This window comes from Cajanus cajan, chromosome 8, assembly GCF_000230855.2.
Source record: "Cajanus cajan strain Asha chromosome 8, NIPB_CcT2T_4, whole genome shotgun sequence".
Taxonomy (NCBI): Eukaryota; Viridiplantae; Streptophyta; class Magnoliopsida; order Fabales; family Fabaceae; genus Cajanus; species Cajanus cajan.
The window spans coordinates 18,401,700-18,425,761 of record NC_138524.1 but is presented as its reverse complement, the minus strand read 5'-3'; the positions used below and the strand labels follow the sequence as shown (position 1 = coordinate 18,425,761).

The 24,062-nt window shown below is 29.4% G+C and overlaps 1 pseudogene; it reads right to left on the bottom strand.

The window, feature by feature from the left end:
• Positions 1-5,261: 5,261 nt before the first annotated feature.
• LOC109794025 (pentatricopeptide repeat-containing protein CRR2, chloroplastic pseudogene) lies at positions 5,262-7,332 on the bottom strand (annotated as a pseudogene).
• Positions 7,333-24,062: the final 16,730 nt, after the last annotated feature.

Genomic DNA, 24,062 nt, shown 5'->3' with positions numbered 1-24,062 from the left:
TTTTTTATTTTTTGTTTTAATTTTTTAAAGTTGCACACTTATTAATTTAATTTTAATGTTGTATCCATGATACTTAGTTTAATAATTTTTACTTTAGATTAAATATTATTTTATATTGAAATTTATTTTAAATTATAATTTTTTTTTTAAAATCAGGTGGGTTGGTGGGCGGCCCGTTTAGCCCACCAACCCGTGGTGGGCCGGGCCGGGCTAGAAAAATTTGCATAATATATTTGGTGGGTCGGGCCGGGTTGGCCCACTTAAAAAGTGGATTGAGGTGGGCTGGGCCAAACGGGCCGGGCTGGCCCGTTTTGACAGCTCTAGGTTTTGGGGGTAGTTTGGTAATTTCAAATGACATTGAAAGCTTTATTTGATGATTGGGTTAAAGGAATTTATGCCTTGTTTTTGTTAAGAGAAAGCAGGTAAGAAATAGACACGAGAGAGTGAAAATTGCAGGAGAGAATCCAAATTCGAAAATAAGTAAGGATGTTTGATCGAAGAGAAATAAGAGGGTGGAAAATTAAATGATAATGAATCTCATTATCTTATTTATTTATTTTTCTCTCTTCTATTTTAATATATATCTTATTTCTCATATATTTCTCTTTAATCAAATAATCAAAAAAAAAATTTACCTATTTCTACTCGCTTTTTTTTCTCCACTCTATCTTCACCTATTTCTTTTTTCTCTACCAAACATACACTTAGCGTTTCCCCAATTCATGACACAAATTTCGTGACAGCTATGACTATTCAAATTTGCTTAAGAGATAAAGCATCAATAGAATACATATGTATGAACTTATTAATGGAATATGTGACGAGCGAAACACAAAATGTTTAGTCTTAGACATTTTTCTTATGTAACTTATCTCTAATGAAAGCAAAACATTCCTTTGGAAAATCTTTGGTATCATCCAATTAATGAGAAGTATCGATAAACTTTATGTAAAAAACTTCTTTTTGCACATAGTCTATAATGAATGATATTTATTTCAATATATAGACTGCTTTGAAATGTTGTATAGGAGTCTTGGAAAGTCTAATTACACTTGTATTATCACAATAACATGCATATGGTTTTCAAAAGATGAAAAATCTTCATATTGGTATTTTACCGAAAGGTGTTGTGAGCAACAAAATGTAACTGATACATATTGTACTTCAATTGTAAATAGGTCTATGGAAGAATTTTGTTTCTTAATTATTGGTCTAAGAGATCAAGCATGGCCCTAACAAGTGACATCCTTCACTTGTACTTTTTCTTTCAACTTGTATTATCACAAAAAAAAAACATGTATATGGTTTTCAAAAGATGAATAATATTCCAATTGGTATGTTACCCAAAGGAGTTGTGAGCAAAAACTTGTAACCAATACATATTCTACTTCAATTATAGAGAGGTCTGTGGAGTTTTGTTTCTTATTATTGGTATAAAAGATCAAGCATGGCCCTAGTAAGTGACATTCTCCACTAATATTCTTTCATTCAACTTGTATTATCACAATAAATATGGATATGGTTTTCAAAAAATGAATAATCTTTTGATTGTTATTTTACCTAAAGGAGTTGTGAGCAACAACTTGTAGCTGATACATATTCTACTTTAGTTGTAGAGAGGGCTATAGAATTCTATTTCTTGTTGGTCCTTGAGATCAAGCTTTGCTCTAAGAAGTGACATCTTTCACTTGTACTCTTTCTTTCAACTTTGTCACTTGAATGGTATGCATCACAATATGCAACTAACCTATAATCTTGTCAAGACTTATAGAACAAACAAAGGTTTAGTGGTACCAACTAAATATATGAAAATCCTTTTCACAACTTTAAGAAAAGATTCCTTGGGGCCTGGATAAAACCTAGTACATAGACAAACATTATGCCTTATGTTTGGTCTACTAACAGAAAGATATAGAACATATTGGATATAGAACCCCTCCTACTCCCATTGGCCGACTCCTTCTTAGGATTGGGACAACCCTTTGCAATATGCCCATTTCCTTAACAATTAAAGGAAGTCAACTCCTGGTTTTGGCAAAAAGACCATACCTCCCACACGTCAAGGAATTCAAAAGAGTAGAACCCAACATATGCCACATATGAACTAATTGGCAATGGAGTACTAGCTCCCCTAACAATTGTTAGACTAATTAATCATGCAACATAGATTGTGGTCTACTCCTACTAGTGGAATCATGCTTTTTTTTTTAATCCTTGATAGACCCCACAGTTTTGTAGTGTTTCGCACATGCCCGAATATAATCATTGAAGATCCTACACCTATTCATTATAGGGAATAGGTGAATCTCTTGGTAATTAATGACCTGCTTGATCTCATAATGTAAGTCAAAACTTCACACATTTTGAGTGCTCACCATCTACGTTGTAGTGAGAAAGCAACGAACCAACTTCTTTTGATTCTTAATATCTTTTGGGAAATACTTGTCCAACAATACCCCTTTGAATTTATCCCAAGTTATTAGCATATACCTGCCATTATTTGTAACACTGTGAATTTTTGTGATTATTCATTTAATTTTATTAAGTAAATGATTTGTGTGAATTATTGTTTTATGGCTTCAAAACCCTAAGGATTAAGAAATTCTTATGAGTTAGTTATTTAGGAGTTGTTTTGAGTTGAGGTCAAAATTAACTATATGTTTAAGGGAAGGTATATAAGATTTTCTTAATATTTGAACTTCATAAGTTCATTTTCTTAAGAAACTTAAAGGGAAGTTAAAGAGAGGAGCTTTAGACCCATAAAGATTTATTTTCCTTTTGTTGACTTTATTGAGTGTTTATATCTTTCCCCCGAAGTTAGATTAAGTAGCCATGTGGAGATTCAAAGCTTGGAGAGCTTAGAATCATGTGTTGGTAGTGTCATGTAAAGAAAACTTTGAGGACCACATTTTTCATCGAGTATTTAGATCTGTTTCATTATTTTAAACTAACAAATAATCATAAAAACATTTTACACATTGATTTGAATTAATTAAACATAGTATCAAATAGTTTTCAAAATTTTTAAAACTTTGCAAACCTGAATAATTTATTAAAAAAATTTAATTCAATGATCAGATTGTTAAAATTTGATGTAGAACTTGAGTTATTGAGTGGAATAAGTCTAAGTAGACTTACTCCAAGTGGATTCCTCTCTATGTGTGTGTGTGTGTGCACGCACGTATGTGTGTGTGTATAGGATCTCCTTGTAGTCCCACTGAGGAGCCATTATGTTTTCAATTCATTATTTCTTATATATATATATATATATATTGTTGCATGTATATGTAATAATTGTTTTCATGGTAATCATAGGTAATTAGATTCATGTTTTTTTCTACTTAGTCGTTGAGCTATAAAATGTATGGATCTGTCAGGTTGTTAAATTATCATCCTCTACAAAGGTGTTCTTCCAAAAGTACTCATCTTCTTCAAATAGCATATGAAGGTGACAATTGCCACCTTCTATGCATTAGAGCATTCCATAATGTGAAAGATCTTTTTGACTTCCTTGATCTAGCTTTGAGCTCCACTAGGTTTGTATCCTCCCTTAAATGTGGGCAAGGTCAACATATTATTAGGACTAAAGCAAATTGTAAAGTTAAGCATTTTAAAAATTCATAATGATATCTTTCGATAAAAAAATAAAAGTATTTTAGAGATGGGTCTTGAAAAAATAATTATATTTGTATATCTTTTAGAGATAAGCCTTTTAATGTGAATTTTAAGAATGCAAAAAATGACTCTTAAGTTATGGGACCTTAAAAAAATATATATAAATATTAATATAAAATAAATTTTTTTAAAGGGACCTAAAATGAGGGCTTTGTTGGCCTCACCCTTAGGACAACCCTAAATATAGGTGAATTGTTCTTTAGAATTTGTCTAGCCATTAATTCTCAATTGCCCCACTAGCATTCTAATTCCCCACAGCCTATGCAAGGTCTATAGAGCATCAACAATTGCATATGTTTAAATCACATATAAGAAGGAACTAATCGTGGCTTACTAAAACACAAAAAAAAAAAAAATCACAAGCACACTCAAATACATAACTCAATACCTTTTACATGTGATCTCTTATGCTCTTAATTAATTGTATATGTATGTGGTACCAATAGTTTTCAACATAATGCACATGCAAGGTAGTTTAGAAGTACATGAAATAACATAGATTACCACACAATAGATAATTAACACATTTACTTTCACTAGGAGGAAGATCCAACAAGAGGCAATTATGGTTTCATAGCTGACTGTGGTTACCACTTTATCGCATATGTTGATAAGAAGTTTCCTATTATTAAAGTCTCCAAGAACAAGATAGAAGATCATGGAGACCTTCGTAACTAGATTTGCAAACCAATACCTCCAAACAAAAGATGCATGATATGACTGGACTCTTCACACAACATAACACTCAAATGGAACATGACTAGGCAATGCCTGAACTTGGCACGTGCATGGCTTGACAAGGGCCAGACCTTATAAGTGGCTAAGCAAAGCTTAGACTTAAACTCATGTCACATGTATAACTCAAATACACACGCATAGCTCATAATACATCATTACTCCACATAACTCTTAGGTTCTCAAAAATCCAAATTATTATTTATTATTTACGCTTTACAACACTAAACATTCTCTAATCTATTTATAAACTCTTATTATACATTCTCAACTATTCCTCAGGTCATAATACCTTTATTGGTAAAACAACACTCAACTCACTCAAACTCGACATATGCTCGTGTTACACTTTAGTATGATCATGCTCAAGCCAAGCTCTTTGGAAACTCTAGCACCTAGCATTACTAAGGCCATATTCGATTTCTCAACTTCATAAATAATGTCAAATGGTGCCTAGCGAGGACAACCATGCTCAACTCCAAAACCTCTAGTGGCTCACAGGAAGAGTCACGCCCAATGTAGTCTTTCTAGCGTCCAACAACATTGAGACAAGGAATCATAAGGCCCCACTTCTGATGAGATGCCAATTTTGTTCCATACGCAGAAATTGTGAATCTGCCTCTTTTCCAAGTCTTTTATGGCTACACTTATCCAATTGTTATTCACAAATTAAGCCTTAACTAATTACTCTATCAAACAATAATTTTAAAATATATAATTATGAAAACACATAATTTATACACAATTTATACATAGAACGACTATTTAAATCAAATATCAAAATTAGTACAGATGAACCCTAATTAATCAAAAAGGGTAGAAACATACACTTAACTCAATTAACCAAGTAATAATGAAATCACATAATTAATATGTAAATCATGTACTAGCATTTTTTTAGAGTGTTCATAACCTTTTTGATTACATACAATCAGGACCTACATAGGCATAGAGATCGCCTTACTACTCACATTTCTTACATGTGCCTACATGTTAGATAAATCTCAATTTTCCTTTTACCACAAAGGATGATCTCTAATGCGAAGTGTGTTTTTTTTTTTTTTGCAAAGTCCAGATTGTATTGGTAACTTACTAGCATGGTGGTGATGGTGAATCCGATATCCCTTTCCCATGGTCGGATATACCTGTTTTATCAACCATTTTCTACAAAAAGGCACCATATTGTGTTTGGGTTTCTTTCCCCATAACCCTATCTAAGCTAAGCAATATCTGGAAGATCTGCGTTGTATATAGATGAGTCTCATCATTTACTCCAAATTTATGATGACCTGATTCCAGCTCTACAGAGCTATACCCAATTGGCTTCTTGATTTCTTTCTCCTTTACCACTTTCCTAACTCTGGCAGCATCCTGCCATCGCCCTGCATCTTCGTACATCTGTGCTAGAATCACATAGCGCCCAGCATTATCAGGGTCCAAGACAAACAACTTCTCCGCAGCCAATTCAGCAAGCTCAATCTTTTTGTGTATTCTACAAGCACCCAACAATGCACCATAAACATTTTTCCCTGGTTGGATAGGCATAGACTGAATAAACTCCACTGCTTTCTCCAAATCCCCGGCTCTCCCCAACAGATCCACAATGCAAGCATAATGCGCCTCACTCTTTGCCACTCCATGAGTTTCCATGGTGTGAAAAATGTGCCAACCCTGCTCAAGCAACCCTGCATGACTGCATGCAGATAATAAACACAAAAACACAATGCCATCAGGGCGCAACCCAGACTCAACCAATTGCTGGAACAAAGCCATTGCCTCCTGTGCAAGACCATGTGTCCCATAACACCTAATTATCGCATTCCACACTACAACATTTCTATCAGAGACCTTGTCAAAGATGGCTCTTGCCATGCTTACATAACCACAATTTGAGTACAACGATATAAGCCCACTGCCCACAGCAGAATCAAGTCTCATCCCTGTCTTCACAATATAACAATGAATCCAATACCCTGCATGAACATCCGCTACCTGAGCAAACGCGGGAAGAACCATCACAAACGTGGCATGATCTGGACCCACAACACCCTCATCTCTTAACATATCATAGAAAACCCGAATAGCATCATCCACATAACCATTCACAATATACCCCGAAATCATGGAGTTCCAACTAACAACATCTCTTTGAGGAATTTCATCGAACAGTTTTCTAGACACTTCAACATCTTGACACTTAGCATAGAACGCAACAAGGGCATTACCCACAAACAAGTCCAAGTCCAATCCACATTTCACAGCATGCCCATGAATCACTTGACCCTTTCTAGAAGCTCCCTCGGCCCCACAAGCCTTGAGCACAAATGGGTAAGTGTAGCGGTTCGCGGCGGTGCCACGCCACCGCATCGCATCATAAACCTTCAAGGCTTCCGCGAAGGGACCCGCGTTAGCGTAACCCTTGATGACCACGTTGCAGCAGAAAACATCAGGTTGGGACAAATTGTCGAACACCTTGCGTGCGTTGTCGAGGTTGCGGGGACCGAGGTGAGCGTAGCTATCAATGAGCTTAGTGGCGATGAATGGGTTTTGATCGTAGCCCTCGACGACAATGTGGGCATGCGTTTTCTTAATGGTGTCGGTGGTTTTGCAAAGGTGCAACAGGTGTGTGTAGTGAAACGAGTCATTGTTAGGTTTGGGTCCCAAAATTTGTTGCACTCTTCGAGATACGCCACGCATTGGGGCTATTCTAATGCGAAGTGTGTGACATCACAAATTCAAGCTTTGCTCCTCACAATTCTTTGGTTTTATCTATTCTACGGAGCGTTAGAAGACAAAACTAAGATTTGTTAAGTGTGTCTTACTTAGTTCCTTAAACCCTAACAAGTTAACTACCAGCTTTGGGTTTCCAAGATCCAAACCCATTACTTGACCTAAGCGTTAAAACATTCATCAACCCTAACATTTTATTTTATAAAACAATCTTAGTTTATTTTAAAATCCTGCTATGAAATAAGTCGAAGCTAGTAAAATAAACTATACATTATATAATTATATTATTTTAATTTAAATAAAAAATATATATAAAAAAGAAAGAAGATACAAGATGTAACACTGTTTCTTGATTGCATATCGGTCTCCAAAAATCTTTCCAAACAATCGTGATTCGTAAGGATCCCAAACTAAAGGATTGAAATAATAGTTGTAAATAAATCTAATATCGATACTTTTGTGTTGGAATGTCACTATTACATATATCACATTTAGTAACATTTATGTGCCAACATGTAATAAAATGTTACTAATTTCTCTTAATTATATATTTTTGTAACATTTTTAACAATAAATGTTACCAATTAATTTGAATTATATTCTTTAGTAACATTTTTAATCATAAATGTTATTGTTTTATTTAAATTATATATATATTTTTTTTTTTACTTTCTAGCACTAAATATTACTAATTTATCTAACATTTTAAACATTTTTAATAATAGATTTTACTATTATTTGCTTATTTACTAATTTTAAATAATAATTAGTTTTTATTTAAAATCTATTTTCTTATTTTAAAAAAAATACTTGCTTAATCCGGCAGAAACGTGCAATTCCTCAAAATAAAAGATTAATTAAATACTTGCTTTTCTGCACCAAGAGAGAAAAACAGAGTACAAACATTATTCAGAAAAATTGGAAAATCAGAAGACTGAGCAATGGCAACTTTCTCTCATTCTACTCTCTTATTCTTCACATTCAGAAGCCACAAACACTCGTATACCTAGTTCTTTTCATCTCTCATTCAACTCTCTTACTCTTCAAAATCGGAAACCACATACTCATTTGACCTAGTTATCGAAACGTTAAAGTAAGTTTTACGATTTTTAATTTTGAGTAACCAGATCTTTTGATTCTCTCATATTGTTCATTGAATTAAGGATGTGAGCGAGATATCTTATTGGTTCAGTGTTCTATACAATTGTTGTCTAGCTATTTCTGTTGTGCCTAAGAAGTTATTGTGTTGAAGTTAAGAATCAGTGTGTTGTTCTCTGTTGGAAGAAGTTGGATTGGTTTTGTGGTAAGGTCTTTTTCTCTATTTTCAGTATTACATTTACCTCTGAATAGAAATAACAGATGATGAAATGATATGGTTAATTTGATGTTTTCCTTGTTTTCCCATGTTTTAGCTGAAAGAGACTGCCTAAGAATGTGCATGTTGCCTTTAGGATGTTCTCTGTTGAGGAATATATTGAGTAAACCCTCAATTTCATTCTTAAAGTATTACTCTCTCCACTACTGAGTGATCCTTAAAGTATGAAAATTATATAATTAATCCCCCAGTCCTTAGATATTAGAAATCATTAAGTAGTCCATCAAGTTTTGAAAAATCTATCAAATTTGTCTCAAATTTAGGAGTGAGAAATACTTGAGCTACTAAATCGATGGTTTATTCAAATGTTGCTTAAGAAAATAGATATTGGACTTAATTTAAAAGATATTGAGTGATAACATGAACTTTTCATTCAAGTGCATAAAGACATGCATCCATATTCTTGGTATTATTTGGTTAAGCTCACTTTGGATGTTTCCGTTATTTTTGTTAAACTAATAGCTCTAAGAACATGAGCTTCTAATTGCTGTTCAGATTAATCATCTAATTAGATGATCATGAATTGTGGCTAATATGTTAGTTTAAATTTTTAATCTAATGTTGTGTTAAGCAAGGGTTAAATGGCTAGAAAGTATAAACAATACATCTATGAAGTGTTGTTGTTATATGAAGGATGGATGAATTGGTCATTTGAATGGCTTCTATATTTATTATTTGTGGTTCTGGTAGGAAATGTCCCTGTTTGTGGATAAATGTTATGCTCTTTTTTATTTTATTCATCCACTGTAGTTCTATAAAACACCACAATGCAATACTAGAAAATTGCGAAATAGCGACCGAAATTTATCAGTCGCTATTTAGCGACTGATTATGAATCATCAAAATAGCAACCGATTTAGCGACCAAAATAAGTCGTCGCTAGAAAATCGGTCGCTATTTCGGTCGCCAAATAAGAAATTTTGATTTTTTTAGCGACGAAATTAAATTCGGTCGCTATTTCGGTCGCTAAGTTATAAATTTTGATTTTTTTTTAGCGACAGAATTAAATTCAGTCGCTATTTCCGTCGCTAAATTATAAATTTTGATTTTTTTAGCGACCGAATTAAATATTAGTTAAAATTAGCGACGGAATTGAATTCGGTCGCTAAATAGTAGTTAAAATTAGCGACAGAATTGAATTCGGTCACTAAATTGTAGTTAAATTTAGTGACATAATTGAATTCGGTTGCTATTTTCAGCCGCTAAATTGTAAATTTTGATTATTTTAGCGACGGAATTGAATTCGGTCGCTAAATATTATTTAAAATTAGCGACGGAATTGAATTCGATCGCTAAATTAGAAATTTTGATGTTTTAGCGACGGAATTGAATTCGGTCGCTAAATCAGAAATTTTGATTTTTTAGCAACGGAATTAAATTCGGTCGCTAAATCTAAATCAAAAATTTTGATTTTTTTAGCGACAAAATTAAATTTGATCGCTAAATATTAGTTACAATTAGCGATGTAATTCTATTCGGTCGTTAAATATTAGTTAAAATTAGCAAAGAAATTCTATTCGGTCGCTAAATATTAGTTAAAATTTCTTATTTATTTTGATCCATATTTATAATATATATTTCTAACTTATGATAACTTTATTTTTAAATAAATTTTTATATTTAAATTTTAAATTAGTATTTTATTAATGGTTGATAATTAGAAAATAAAACAAGGATAAATACATTTTTGGAATTTTATATCTTAGACTTAAGATGAATAAATATATTAAGTTAATTAATAATTTATTTAAAATGTTAAAATTTAATTTATAAAAATAATATTTTAAAAGAGAAGGGTTATAATAACATTGGTGTAACTTTTACTAAGTATTACATCGCTCAATAACTTTATATGAAATGTGAATTTTATAAATTCAACTGTTAGATTGAAAATTTTTTACTCTTAGATCATATATACAGAATCTTATATGAATTCAAGATGATTTGATACTTCATTCTTGGAAAACAAAATTAACTTAATATATACATTCCAAATAAAATATGAACAGTTTGATTACTTTTAAGTTGTTGTTCAATTTTAACAAAAATTGATATAAACATATAAAGTGATATGAACTTTCAATCTATCGGTTAGATTTACAAAATTCACATTTAATATAAATTTATTGAGCGGTGTAATACTTAGTAAAAGTTATACCAGTGTTATTATAACCCTTCTCATTTTAAAATATATAAATTATTACTTAAACTTTTAAATTTATAATAAATAATTTAAATTGTATCATGAAATTAATTTTAAATAGAAATAAGCAGATTGTTAATTATAAAAGTAAGTATATATATAAATAAAGATTAATTAAATATAATATAATTATTATTATTAGTAATATAATTATTATATATATTATTATATATTTATAACGGTCTAGATATACCAAAATGATAAGGATCCAAAAATAATATAAGTATGAGATTGGATAATTAAAGATGACTTAAATGAATTAATTTGTACTACTTATACTAACAACATGCATTTGTTTTTCGGTAACTTATCTCATAAGAACATCACAGTTAAACGTGTTTGACTTGGAGTAATATAGGGATGGGTGACCTCCTGGGAAGTGTCCAAAAATTGTGTAATTAAGGACAAAACATGCTAAAAACTTAATATTGTGAAATAAAATCCTTAAGAGGCCAAATATGAGTGATTCGTAGCAACCAAATTTGCAACGTCTATAAAATTTAATAAAATAAAAAAATAAATATTTAGCGACCGATTTATTCGGTCACTAATTTGGTCCCATACACTTCAGTGACCAAATTCATTTCAACCATTTTGTGACCGAATTAGCGACCGAAAATTTTTCCGTCGCTAAATAGCTTAGCGACCAGGGTTTTAGCGACTGATTAAATTCGGTCGCTAAGGTAAATAGCGATCGATTTTTGCAATTTAGCGACCGATTTTGGTGGTCGCTAAATTGCATATTTTTTGTAGTGGGGTTCCACCTATGAAATTCCAATTTTGTAAGTATTGGGTACAAACCCTCTGTATGTAATTAGTTAATCAAAGCTTTCAGATAAGTCATTGGAATGTGGTTGGAACTATCCAGCTGTAACAATTTTGATCCCTTATTTTTGTTTTTATCTATAGCAAAAAAGTTGAAAATTTGCAAAAAAAAGTTCAAACTTCATTGTTGATTGTATGCTGACTTTTGTATATAATATTGCAGTGCCTAAAAAAGCAAGAGAGCTTTATCTGGATGTGAGAAGGTTAGTTGAAGAACAAAATCAAGTGTGTGCATACTTTGTCTTCTGTGACTTTTGGTTTGACATTTGTTTTGTTTTATAATCTATTTTCTACCTTTATTTTAATAGTTTGCTCTTCTTCTTTCATTTTAGAGTTATACTGAACCATACTCAAACAAGCTGGTGTTGATGCTTCTTGGAACATTCAACTTAGTTTTATGGAATAATTGTGTATACTGATGAAGAAAATATGGTTACCTGATAATGCTTCTTCATTTACTGAGTGGATACACATTCTTCTTATTAAGAGTATTCATATGTTCATGCTTTTGTTGATTTCTGCTGTTTGTAGACCTTCTTATCAAGGCCTGATGCCAAATATTTGGATGGAAAACATTTTAGAATAGGTTTGTGCTAATGTTTATGTGTTAATAGAACTCTCTCTAACATTTTCTTTATTGTGAGACGAAATTTATTGAAAATCACAATTTTTGTGAGTCTAACATTCTCTTTATTATAGAGTCAAATTTATTAAAAATCATAATTTTTGTGTGTTTTACGTCTCATTTAATGAATTTTTCTTTTGATTGAATGATTAGAAATCACATTCTCTCATGCTCTCTATTGATTGTGAACATATTTTTAGTTTTGAGCTTTATTTTTTTATTTTGAGCATTTATATGTGAATGCACAAATTATATTAATTTGTGCATCAAAACTTTAGTATAGGGGTGGAAATCTTGCTACATGCTATCACATAACACTATAATTCATTTAGTATCTGCCCCTTTGCACCACTTTTGGGATTGATAACTATGCTTATAGTATTGTGTGTGGCTCGTCAATCTTGTTATTTTTTTTGTACTGCTGGAATGTAGTGTTGTTCCATGTGTGCTTATAACAAGAAATAGATTTTCCTTTTGTTCACCTTACTTGGGACTGTGGGAGGACCTTACAAAGTTAAGAGCATGTTTGAGTACTATAAGTGCTTCTGAGAATTTTTAGAGATAATTCTTTTTTTTTTTAGTAGTAAAATTCTCAAAAATTTTCTAACTTGTATCTAAATAGATATATGGCAAAAGTTATTTATTTAAGTGGCCAACTGACCATGGTTTGGAATGTTTCCTCTAATATGAGGACTAGGCATGGCAACGGGGCGGGGCAGGGGCGGGTTTTACGTTCCCTGCCCCCGCCCCGCAAATTTAAACCGCCCCTGCCCCCCGCCCCCGATACCCGCGGGGGATAAAATTTGGGTCCCCATCCCAGCCCCCGGCGGGGTTCGAGTTTCCCCGCCCCGCCCCTGCCCCCGCTCTTTTTTTTTCTTCTTTTTTTCTTTTAAATAAATATGAACAATTTTTTTTTAAAAAAATGGAAAGTAAAATAATTTATATTTTTACATATAAATATTTATAATTTTGGTTTATATATATATAAAAATAATTTTTTAATTATATTATTAAGCGCGGCGGGGGTGGGGGCGGGGGCGGGGTGGGTATTAACATCCCCGCCCCCGCCCCCGTCCCCGATTTTATCAATCGGGGAAAACCCGAACCCGAACCTGAACCCAATAAACACGGGTTTTCCTCATCCAAATCGGGGCGGGGTCGGGCTGGTACCCACGGGGGCGGGTTAGATTGCCATGCCTAATGAGGACTGTGTCCCTATGAAGCCATGGCAACATAATGATATAAATGAAACAACACTTTTTATTATACATATATATATATATAATATTATATATATATATAACATTTTTTTGGGCCCAAAATTTATGTGCTAGTAAAAATTAAGTTAATGAGATTTCTTTTTCCGCATCAAAGAGTGTTTTCCAATCTATCATTAAAGATTATTTTCTTATAAAAATAATTAAAGTGGATCTTTTCTAGTAAATGAAGACTAGTCCATTTTTTTAATGCACACCATAGGTAAGGATTCCTTCTCTGCAAGACCTAATTATGTACAGTACAAATTAGATAAGATGATTATCCATAGTCAAATTTAGTCTCTATGTACGTATTTACTCAATATTTAAATTTAAAACTACTACTTAAACTTGTGCTGAATTTCCTTGGGTTAGCCGTTCACTAGATGATGAGAATCAATTGATTCTGGAAGTTATTATTAACTTTATCATCAAAGTGTATTTTATTATAATTAGGTACCGCCACTCCTACAAATGTTAAAATTAAGAATTGTAGAAGTAAACATTAATCAGGATATTTAGGTGGCTATTTTTGCTTCTTTATGAAATTAGATCATGGAACATAATTACTGAGAATTATAAATATTCAATGAACGAGAGAACAAAATGGAAAGGAAGTTGAAATAGAATAAGGCAAAGAAAAGAGGGTGTTGTCTGTGTATTTTGAACTTGTTCTGCAAAGCGCGCACGAGGGTCTGCAACCGTGCTAGGCTCTCTTGTAATTTGATCATGTTTGTTGAATCTACCAATTCTAATTTCTAAGGAATGAGTTAAGAGTTTCTTGCAATTTGATCCTGTTTGTTGAATCTACCAATTCTAATTTCTAAGAAATGAGTTAAGAGTTTAGGACAGTATTTAATAGCCATTTTTTATATTTGTTCTTAATTTTTTATACCTTTATTTTGTTTATGTTGCAGGTATTAGAGTGAATATGGTTGTGGTGGTGGTTGTGGCAATTTAGATCGTGTGTATATTGAAGACATCTTACTATTTAATATGGAAGTTACATAACTCAAAATGAGAATTCATAGAAAAATGCAATAGTGACACTTAGATGATTTTGGTTTTATCTTTGACAAAGAAGAAATTACATGTTATTGCAAACTTGACAAATTAGTGTTGCCTTTTGAATGATATCATGATGGACAAAAAAGATTTAAATAATAAGCTTATCTTTATTTTAATTCATTAAATGCATAACTTCATGCTTGCAAGTGTTACAATATAGTAAGTTTTCAATTCATTGTTTGAATTAATAAGGAAGCAATGGATTCAAAGTTGTTATGATTTAGATGTTTAAAACATAAATTTGTAACATTTGATAAATGTGGCAAAAGGTGTCAATTGACAACATTTATAAAATGTTACAAGTGATATGCTAAAATGTTACAAAAGATGTCAATTTGTAACATTTATAAAATGTTACAATTGGTATGTTAAAATGTTGCTAAAACCTTTTAGCAACATGGACTTTATACTACATTTGTAAAAGTGTTGCTAATTATGATTGGTAACATTTTTCTTAATTTGGTAACATTTTTTAAGTGTTGTTAAATGTGAAAGATGTTGTAGTGTGTGTTATATTACCACCTATGTTGTATCTCATTGTTGTGATAAAGTGCTAAATTATACCTTGTTATTACTTTGTTCCTATTGTCTTTTTGTTTATTATATGTTTTGCCTATTCGACTACATTCTATGTTTTGAGTTAGAGTGAGATGTTTCTCACTTTCCATTTCTTGCATTTGTTTTATGTGATTATTATTGTAGGTGAGGTTCAACAAGATTTTGACAATGTTGGAGATGAGACTTCAACCCCTCCTTGGGTTTCATAGATTATTATGTTGGTATTTTGTTTATAATTAGTATATATGTAATGTGACATCCTATTGTTGGACTTACGTTTTATTAGTTATAGATATGAATTCCTTACTATTCAGTTTGAATTATTATGCTTGATATGTGGGGTTTATAATTATAATTATGTTAACAATAGGACAAAAAATGTAAAAATAAAAATAAAAATAAAAAATAGACATCAACCATAAACAACTTAATCAACTTATCAAAGTTGTTACATAATACATTGACAACTAATATCAAATTGACACTAATTATTATAATTCACAATTAGTATGTATAAAATTAGTCAATGATATAAGGGACCACATAAGTTAATGTTTTAAACCCTAAAAAATAAAATAAAATAATAAAAAAATAAATATACTAGGTGAGACAACCTGTGAGCCAACTTGACTCATCATAGGTTGACTCATGATGGATTGGGTTATAAGTGGATTGAGCCAAATTTTTCTTATAACTGAAATGAGCCAATTTTTCTAGTCCTACCAAGCTCAAACCTATAGTGAACTAGGTTGGATCACATGACCCAACTCACTTTGACGACATTATATTGATCCAAATCAACATATAAAATATTTTTGTAATTATTGTTAATTTGAATTAATGAAATGAAATCTCAAATAGTTTAAAAAAATTTAAAACTTTGTAGACTTAACCTATGAATTAATGGTAACTTTTAATTTAACGAATGAATTATTAAAATTTGATATAGAACATAATTATTGAGTAAAATAAGTCTACCAATATTTACTCTTGAAATAAATGGATCCCTCTTATGAAGAGGTTTCATTAATTTAAATTAGCAAATAATCATAAGAATTATTTTATACGTTGATCTGAATTTATATAATGAAATACCATATGTTTTACAAATTTTTAAAAAAAAATTGATAAGTTTGACCTATACATTAAAACAATTATTTAATGGTTAGATTATTAAAATTTGACGTAGAACATAAGTTATTAAGTAAAATAAGTTTACCAAGATTTATTCATAGAATAAGTAAATCCTTCATATCTCTCTCTCTCTCTCTCTCTCTCTCTATATATATATATATATATATATATATATATATATATATATATATATATATATATATATATATATATATATATGAGGAGGATTCAAACGACATCAGTGTAATTTTTACTAAGTGTTACACCGTTCAATAACTTTATATTAAATGTGAATTTTGTAAATTCAACCGTTAGATTGAAAATTCATATCACTTTATATGTGTATATCAAATTTTTTAAAATTGAAAAACAACTTGAGGGTAATCAAAGTGTTCATATTTTAATATGTTTTGAAATAAATATATTACGTCAATTTTATTTTATAAAAATGAAGTATCAAATTATCTTGGATTAATATAAAATTTTGTATATATGATCTAAGAGTAAAGAACTTTCAATCTAACGGTTGGATTTACAAAATTCACATTTAATATAAAGTTATTGAACGGTGTAACACTTAGTAAAAGTTACACTGGTATCGTTTAAACCTTCTCTCTCTCTCTCTCTCTCTCTCTCTCTCTCTATATATATATATATATATATATATATATATATATATATATATATATATATATATATATATATATATATATATATATATATATATCACTCTTTTAAAGGCAAATATATTTGAATTACAATAATTACACCAATAAATTTGGTGAGTATATTTTTATTATAATAATTTAGATGTTAACGTGGTTTAAAACAAAATTTGTATCCCCGTGAATTAAGTAGATAATTTTTCTATGTAAAAAAAGTTGTCTATTCCGTGTGTGTCATATTTTATTTTTTTTAATAATTTTTATTTTAATTAATAATTTGATATATACATATCAAAGAAACGAAAATTTGTTCATGTAAAAGAAAATATTGAATACGTTAATTGTGAGAAAATAATATATAATTTATAACCAAAAAAAATAATTTATGAATGAGATCAAATAATATCAGTGTAACTTTTGTTGTCACACCCTCTACTCCATAACACAAATAACAAAATGTGAATAACATAATCATTTATAATTAAATACGAAATATGTTTAGATAGAGAGCACCACAATCATAAACTTGAACAAAATAACATTATTAGTGAAAATTACAAGAAAAAAACTAAGGTTTTCGAAATATATTAATAGCAACAACATCCTAATTTAATCCTATCTATGCCCGATATCAAATGTCCTATCAGAGCAAAGCCCAATATTAAAGCCTAAGCTTCATCACCAACATCCTCAGTCTCATGTTGATGATCCCTTGCATAACAACCAAAAGAAAACAATACAAAAGAAAAGCGAGTGAGAAATATCTCACTTTGGCTCACGGTGTAGAAATGTTCATTGGATAGCCAAACATAAACATTATCTTATCACATTATCATGTCTCATTATCATATAATCTCATCATGTCATTTCAAACATATCAATTTATCTCACTTCGTATAATCATCAAGTGTATTCATTTAAGGATAAAATTGAATAACACAAGAAATTCACATCACTACTAATCATAGATCACAAGAGAGAAGTAACATAAGATTCACATTATACAAATAGAATTCATCAAATAAAGAAGGAAAGAAGCATAACAGGGCAACTAGCGTTCAGCCCCAAATTGGATGCTCATTGCAAGGATTCCAAAGAGTAACCCTAACTCTCTAGTTGGGCCATGCTCAGCATGAGGCTCATGCTCAACTTGAGGGTCACAAACAGCACTGTTAACTCTCTGCTTGACGCTTAGCACCAAACCATCAATCTTCTCACATGGTGAAAGTATTTTAAATCATGCAATAAACATTAAAAACAATACAATTTACTCATACAATTACATCTTTAAAAAAAATCCTCTCATATAGCTACTAATGTATTCCCTTAGGGTTTCTCATAGGAATACCAAAAATTTACAATTACAAACCAAACACAGACACTACTTATACATACATACTAATTACATCAATTAGAACATTCAAAGAGAAACAAAGAAGAAAAAGATACATTTGGGGAAAAGTCCTCACACATAGACATACAACAGAGGTAGGATTGGGGATTAATCTCACTACCCAACATACATTCTCACACCCAGAGCAAGGTTTCTCACTCTCCCTTACTTTGTTGAGCAGAAAAAGATGGATGATCAACTCCGAGGTAGTTTCCTCCTCTTTAAGTTATCTCAGCTCTGTAGCGTAAACGCGTAAATGAAAAAAATGTAAAACTTAAAAACTGATCAACTCTCTTTTCTTAAAAAAAAAAAAATTACCTCCCTTTAACCCTTTAGTTAAAAACGCCAACCATAATTATTCCAATAATCTTTTTCCTCATTTAATAAATAATTAAATAATATAACCTTTAATTATAAAACCTCACAATATATTCATATAAAAGTAATTATAAATTATAAATAGTTACTAAAATAAACATATTTAATCATTAATTTATAAATATAATAATTAATAATAAAATAGACATTAATTAGCTGTCATTTATAAAAATTCAAATATCAAAATTATTAATAAAATATCTATATTATATTTTTATAAAAAGCGGGATATTACATTTGTTAACTATTAAATCGCTTAATAATTTCATATCAAATATAAATTTTTCAAAACTTACTATTAAGTTGAAATTTTTGTACTTCTAGGTCATATATATACTGTAACATACCGAATTTTCTACTAATATAATAGTTTAATTATAATTTATTTTTATATTTATTGGGATTATTTTCTTATAATTGTTTTAATTTATTAAATGGGTCTTATAGAATATTTTAGAGGTTTTTAATAATTATGAGTATATTAATTATATAATAAATATTTATGAAAATTATTTTTTTGTAATATTTATTAGAGAACTATGTATTCTTATGATATTTTGTTATAATAAGTATTTGGAGAAAATTATGTGTTTTATTTAATTGTTTACATATTTTATTTTAATTATTTATAATAATGGAAGGGAAATTATTTTTGATAACCATGGTTCGCATTTTTACTAAAGGGTTAAAGGGAGGTTAGGTTGTACAAAGAAAATGAAAAAGAAAAAGTTGATCGGAGAACTATAAGGAGGAGGAAATCACCCCAGACTTAACCATTCATCTTTTTTGCTCAACAAGGTAAGGGGGGAGTGAGAAATCTCGCTCTGGGTAGGAGGAGGAAATCACTCCCAATCTTGTGTTTGTTGTATGCTCATGTATGAGGAATTTTCCCCAATTGTGTCTGTTTCATCTATTATTTTTCTTGTATGTAACTAATTATATGAATTGCTTGAATGAATGATTAATTTCAGTTTTAGAATTGTAATTGTATGATTTGAGATTTCTCTAGGTTACTACGGGAAACCCTATAGAAACAGACAAATTTCTAATGTTTTCTGTTTTACCTTCTGAGTTTTCTATTGTGTTCCTTGATGTTTGCTGAGTGTAAATATGTGTTTAATTTTGAAAATAAACAATTTTTTATATGAATTAGAGTGCTCTATAGGTTCCTATGAGAACCTTGTGAGAAACAGACAAATTTCTAATGTTTTCTGTTTTACCTTCTAAGTTTTCTGTTGTGTTCCTTGATGTTTGCTGAGTGTAACTATGTGTTAAACTTTGAAAATAAACAAGGTTTGATATGAATTAGAGTGCTCTGTGGGTTCCTGTGGGAACCCTATGAGAAACAGGCAAATTTTGAATGTTTTCTGTTTTACCTTCTGAGTTTTCTGTTGTGTTTCCTGATGATTACTGAGCATGAATGTATATTTAATTTTGAGTTTGAGTATGCTTTGATAGGAATTAGAGTGCTTTGTGGAGACTATGTGAATATGATGAGATAATGTGAAAATTGATTATGAGACATGAGATATGATAATATGCGATAATAAGACATGATGATGTGATATGAGAATGTATAGAGTCTTGAATTACATGCATCATTTGCATAAATTCTTTAAGGATACGATATGAAATACACCGCCAGGGAAAGACCCCTTGTGTAAAAGCTTGGGAATTAGTCCTTGGGAATAGTTCGGTTTGTAAGTCTTAGTCTCGCCTATTGTGTGCATGGGATGTATCTTGCGTGGCTTAGCTATCCCAACTAGACCCTGATACTATGTCCTTCTAGTTAGAGTGTGTAGAGGGTGTGACCTGACATATACTTCTAGACTACTCTACGTGTGTTGCTAGCGGCAATGCACCATGTGATGTGTTACTGGCGCCACATGTAGTCCGTGTCCATTACATGTGCATTTTAATGTTATATGTTAATGTGATTTTTATGTCTTGGATGAGCTGGATGTGATGTTGTTGTTAATCTATCTATGCTATGTACATATACATGTCTTGTTTGTGTTTGGCTATCCAATATGTATTCCTACACTGTGAGCTAGAGTGATATGTTTCTCACTCCCTTTTCTTTTGTGTTGTTTTCCTTTGGTTGTTATACAAGTGATTATCAGCATGAGGCTGAGGATGTTGGTGATGAAACTTAGGCTTCAATGTTGGGTTTTGCTCTGATAGGACATGTGATATCGGGGCATGGATAGGATTAGATTAGGATGTTGTTTCTATTAAATTATTTTGAAAACCTTAACCTTATTTCTTTTGTAATTTCCACTGATTATGTTATTTGTTTGAGTCATGGATGTGGTGCTCTCTATGTGAACACGTTTGGTATTTTAAAATGAAAGATTGTGTTATTCAAATTTTATTATTTATGTATTATGGTATGCGGGGTAGAGAGTGTCATATATACAAAACTTTTATATTAATCATGATGATTTGATACTTCATTTATATATATCAAAATTGATATAATATATAAATTTTAAAACATACTAAAATATGAAGAATTTGATTACTTTCAAATTGTTGTTCAATTTTAACAAAATTTGATATATTATATAAAGTTATAATTAAATAGTTAAATCACTAAAATATATATTTAATATATAATTATTAAACAATGTAATACTTAATTAAAAATTACACGTGTAATTTATTCCATATAATATATGAATGAGATAGTAACACAACAAGGTTTATAACATTTTTTTTTTATGTTGTTTAAAAACTTTATATTAGCAAATCTAGAGTAAATCTCAAAATTTTGCTCTTTATTTTTTTTCTTTCTTTTTTTGCGAAATCAAAGCGTTATCGATCATTATTATGTGTATGTATCTTTAAATTAAATTACTATATTGTTTTTTTTTTTGAAAAAAAGGGAAAAAAACATCCAATAGTAGAAGATTATTTAACCATTATGGAATCATGAATATTATATTTGACTTAAATGTAAAAAAAATTAAAATAAAATAAATAAATAAACTAAAAACTTTGAAAGAAAATTATGTCTTCCTTTTAGGGAGATTCTCTTTGTAAATATATGTCAATTTAATTTAATAAGAAGGAGATTTATTGAGATTAATTTTCAGACTATTTTGTTTATATATAAACCTTGAGTTTTCTTTCAACTATTATACACTACAAACGGTACCGCTAAATTTTATTTTTATTGAGATTGTTATTTGGGAGATGACTAAAATTTCTTTGGCAATAGTTCTCACTCTTGTTCTTATGTTTACAGGTTTAATATTTTCATACTATTTCTTATTGTTTGTTTGGTTTAGTATTATTCATGTCTCCTATAACGATTGTTTAGTATATCTGATATTGATGCAATAGAATAGACTAAATATTAGTTTAGATGATTTGTTTATTATGTAAAAATAAATTATTATTATTATTATTATTATTATTATTCATGATTTTATAAACTTGTATTAACTTTGTTTATTTAGTTATCAACTTATGCGTCTCGAAAGTTATATTTTATATTTGGGGCTTAATTAAATATGTTTTTTTTAATTTAACGTAAATTTATTTTTATTTTTTTAAAAATTTAAAATTAATTTTATAATTTTATAATTTTAAAAAATATTTTAATTCTTATACTCAAATTTTATTAGTGAATTTATTTTGTAAAATTTATTTATTAATATGTGTTTTTGTAAAAATATCATATTACAGTATAATTATTTTAATTTATCACTTTTAAATATATTTTAAAAAATTATAAAAATTAAGTTTGGAAATTTTAAATTAGAGAAAAAAATAAATTTATCCTAAATTTAGATTTAGATCTCTTTTGTTATTCCGCACGCCCTCCTCTCCTAGTGTAATCATGTTAAAACTGCTGCAAGCTTACGAGTTTATTATTTTGATTCATTATTCAATTTTGTTATCTTTTCTTGATAAAAGAGTTAATTAAAATGAAGTATTTAATTTTAGAAAATATAAAATAAATTGTTGAAATTTCTTTAATTACATATAGAGATAAATAAATCAGGATAGGCCAAACTTTGAACATATAGATTTTGTATGTTTTACAAATTAGAATCTAAATCCGATCTATTATTTATTATAGACTTTTTTTTTATAAGTTTGACCTGACTTTAAAATTTGGTATGTCCTATTAACATATTTAAAAGTTTATTTGAATAATTAATGTTAATTAGGTCAATAAATTTAATTTTTTAAAATCAATAAAATTATTTTTAAAATATAATTTACTTAATATTATTAAAGTTTAAATTTTAAAATAAATATAGGAGAAAAATTGAATTATTTTTTATTTAAGAGACAATTCATATGTAGTTATGTATGTCGATGTACACTTATACACAAGTTTAAAGTTTATAAATCTATAATATAAAAAAATAATAATTGTTTAAAAAATATTTTAAATTTTAATAATTTATTTTTTCTTTATAAATTTATTAGTTTATTTATACTTTTAATAATACATATTAATTTTTTTATTATATTATATAAATAAATAGGTTGACCTAACAGACTTTTCTATAAGTTAAAGTCTAACCTTTTTATAAAAATAGATTTTTTTAAAAGTTTAAATATAACTTTTTTATTAAACAGGTTAGGTCAAACTAGACTTTAAAGAGGTTAAGTCATAGATTCCTAATTAAAATCTGTCCTATTCTTATCCTAACTACAGTATCTTATGTAAATGGTAAAATATTTGATAAAATTGGATCATTAATACTGTTTTACCTTTGGAATATGTATGTTAAATATTTTGCAGCTGTACATTGAAGAAGATTTTGTTTATTTTTTTCATTAAAGATATATGAACTTTTTATACCAAATCTCTCTTTATAAAATTAAAGTAATATTTTTAGTTATAACTTATGTAAAAATCAAGGATTGAACTTTTATTTTTGACTAAAAAAATCATAATATAGGTGTCATAAAATCTTTTAAAAAAATGTGACAATTTAAGTTATTAATTTGTCATAGAAAATTAAAATTAAACTAGGTGATTGTCATCTTAGTCTAAGCTGTTAGGCTTGATTTGCAACGAAACCATTGTACAAATTAAATAAACTACCTATATTATCTCCTGTATTAAACCAATATATGATTTATAATTATATTATATCTTTTCTATAATTTTGTAGTTATTGCAAAGACAAACGGAGATGTGACAGATAATATATGTTCGGTAGTGTTAGAACCAAATGATTGCAACCTCAGTTCGTGTCAAAGCAATTGCCGTCAACAACATAATGGAATTGGAGATTGTATTGATGCAAATCCTCACAAATGTCTTTGCAGATTCAACTGTCCCATCTAGAGCCATATACCAAGTGTTTCAATTTGAATACAAATTAAAGAATAAGAAAATAAGGTTAATGAATTCATGTACAAACAAAATATTATATTAAAAAGGCGAAGGAGTACCTTAAACTCGTATAAAAT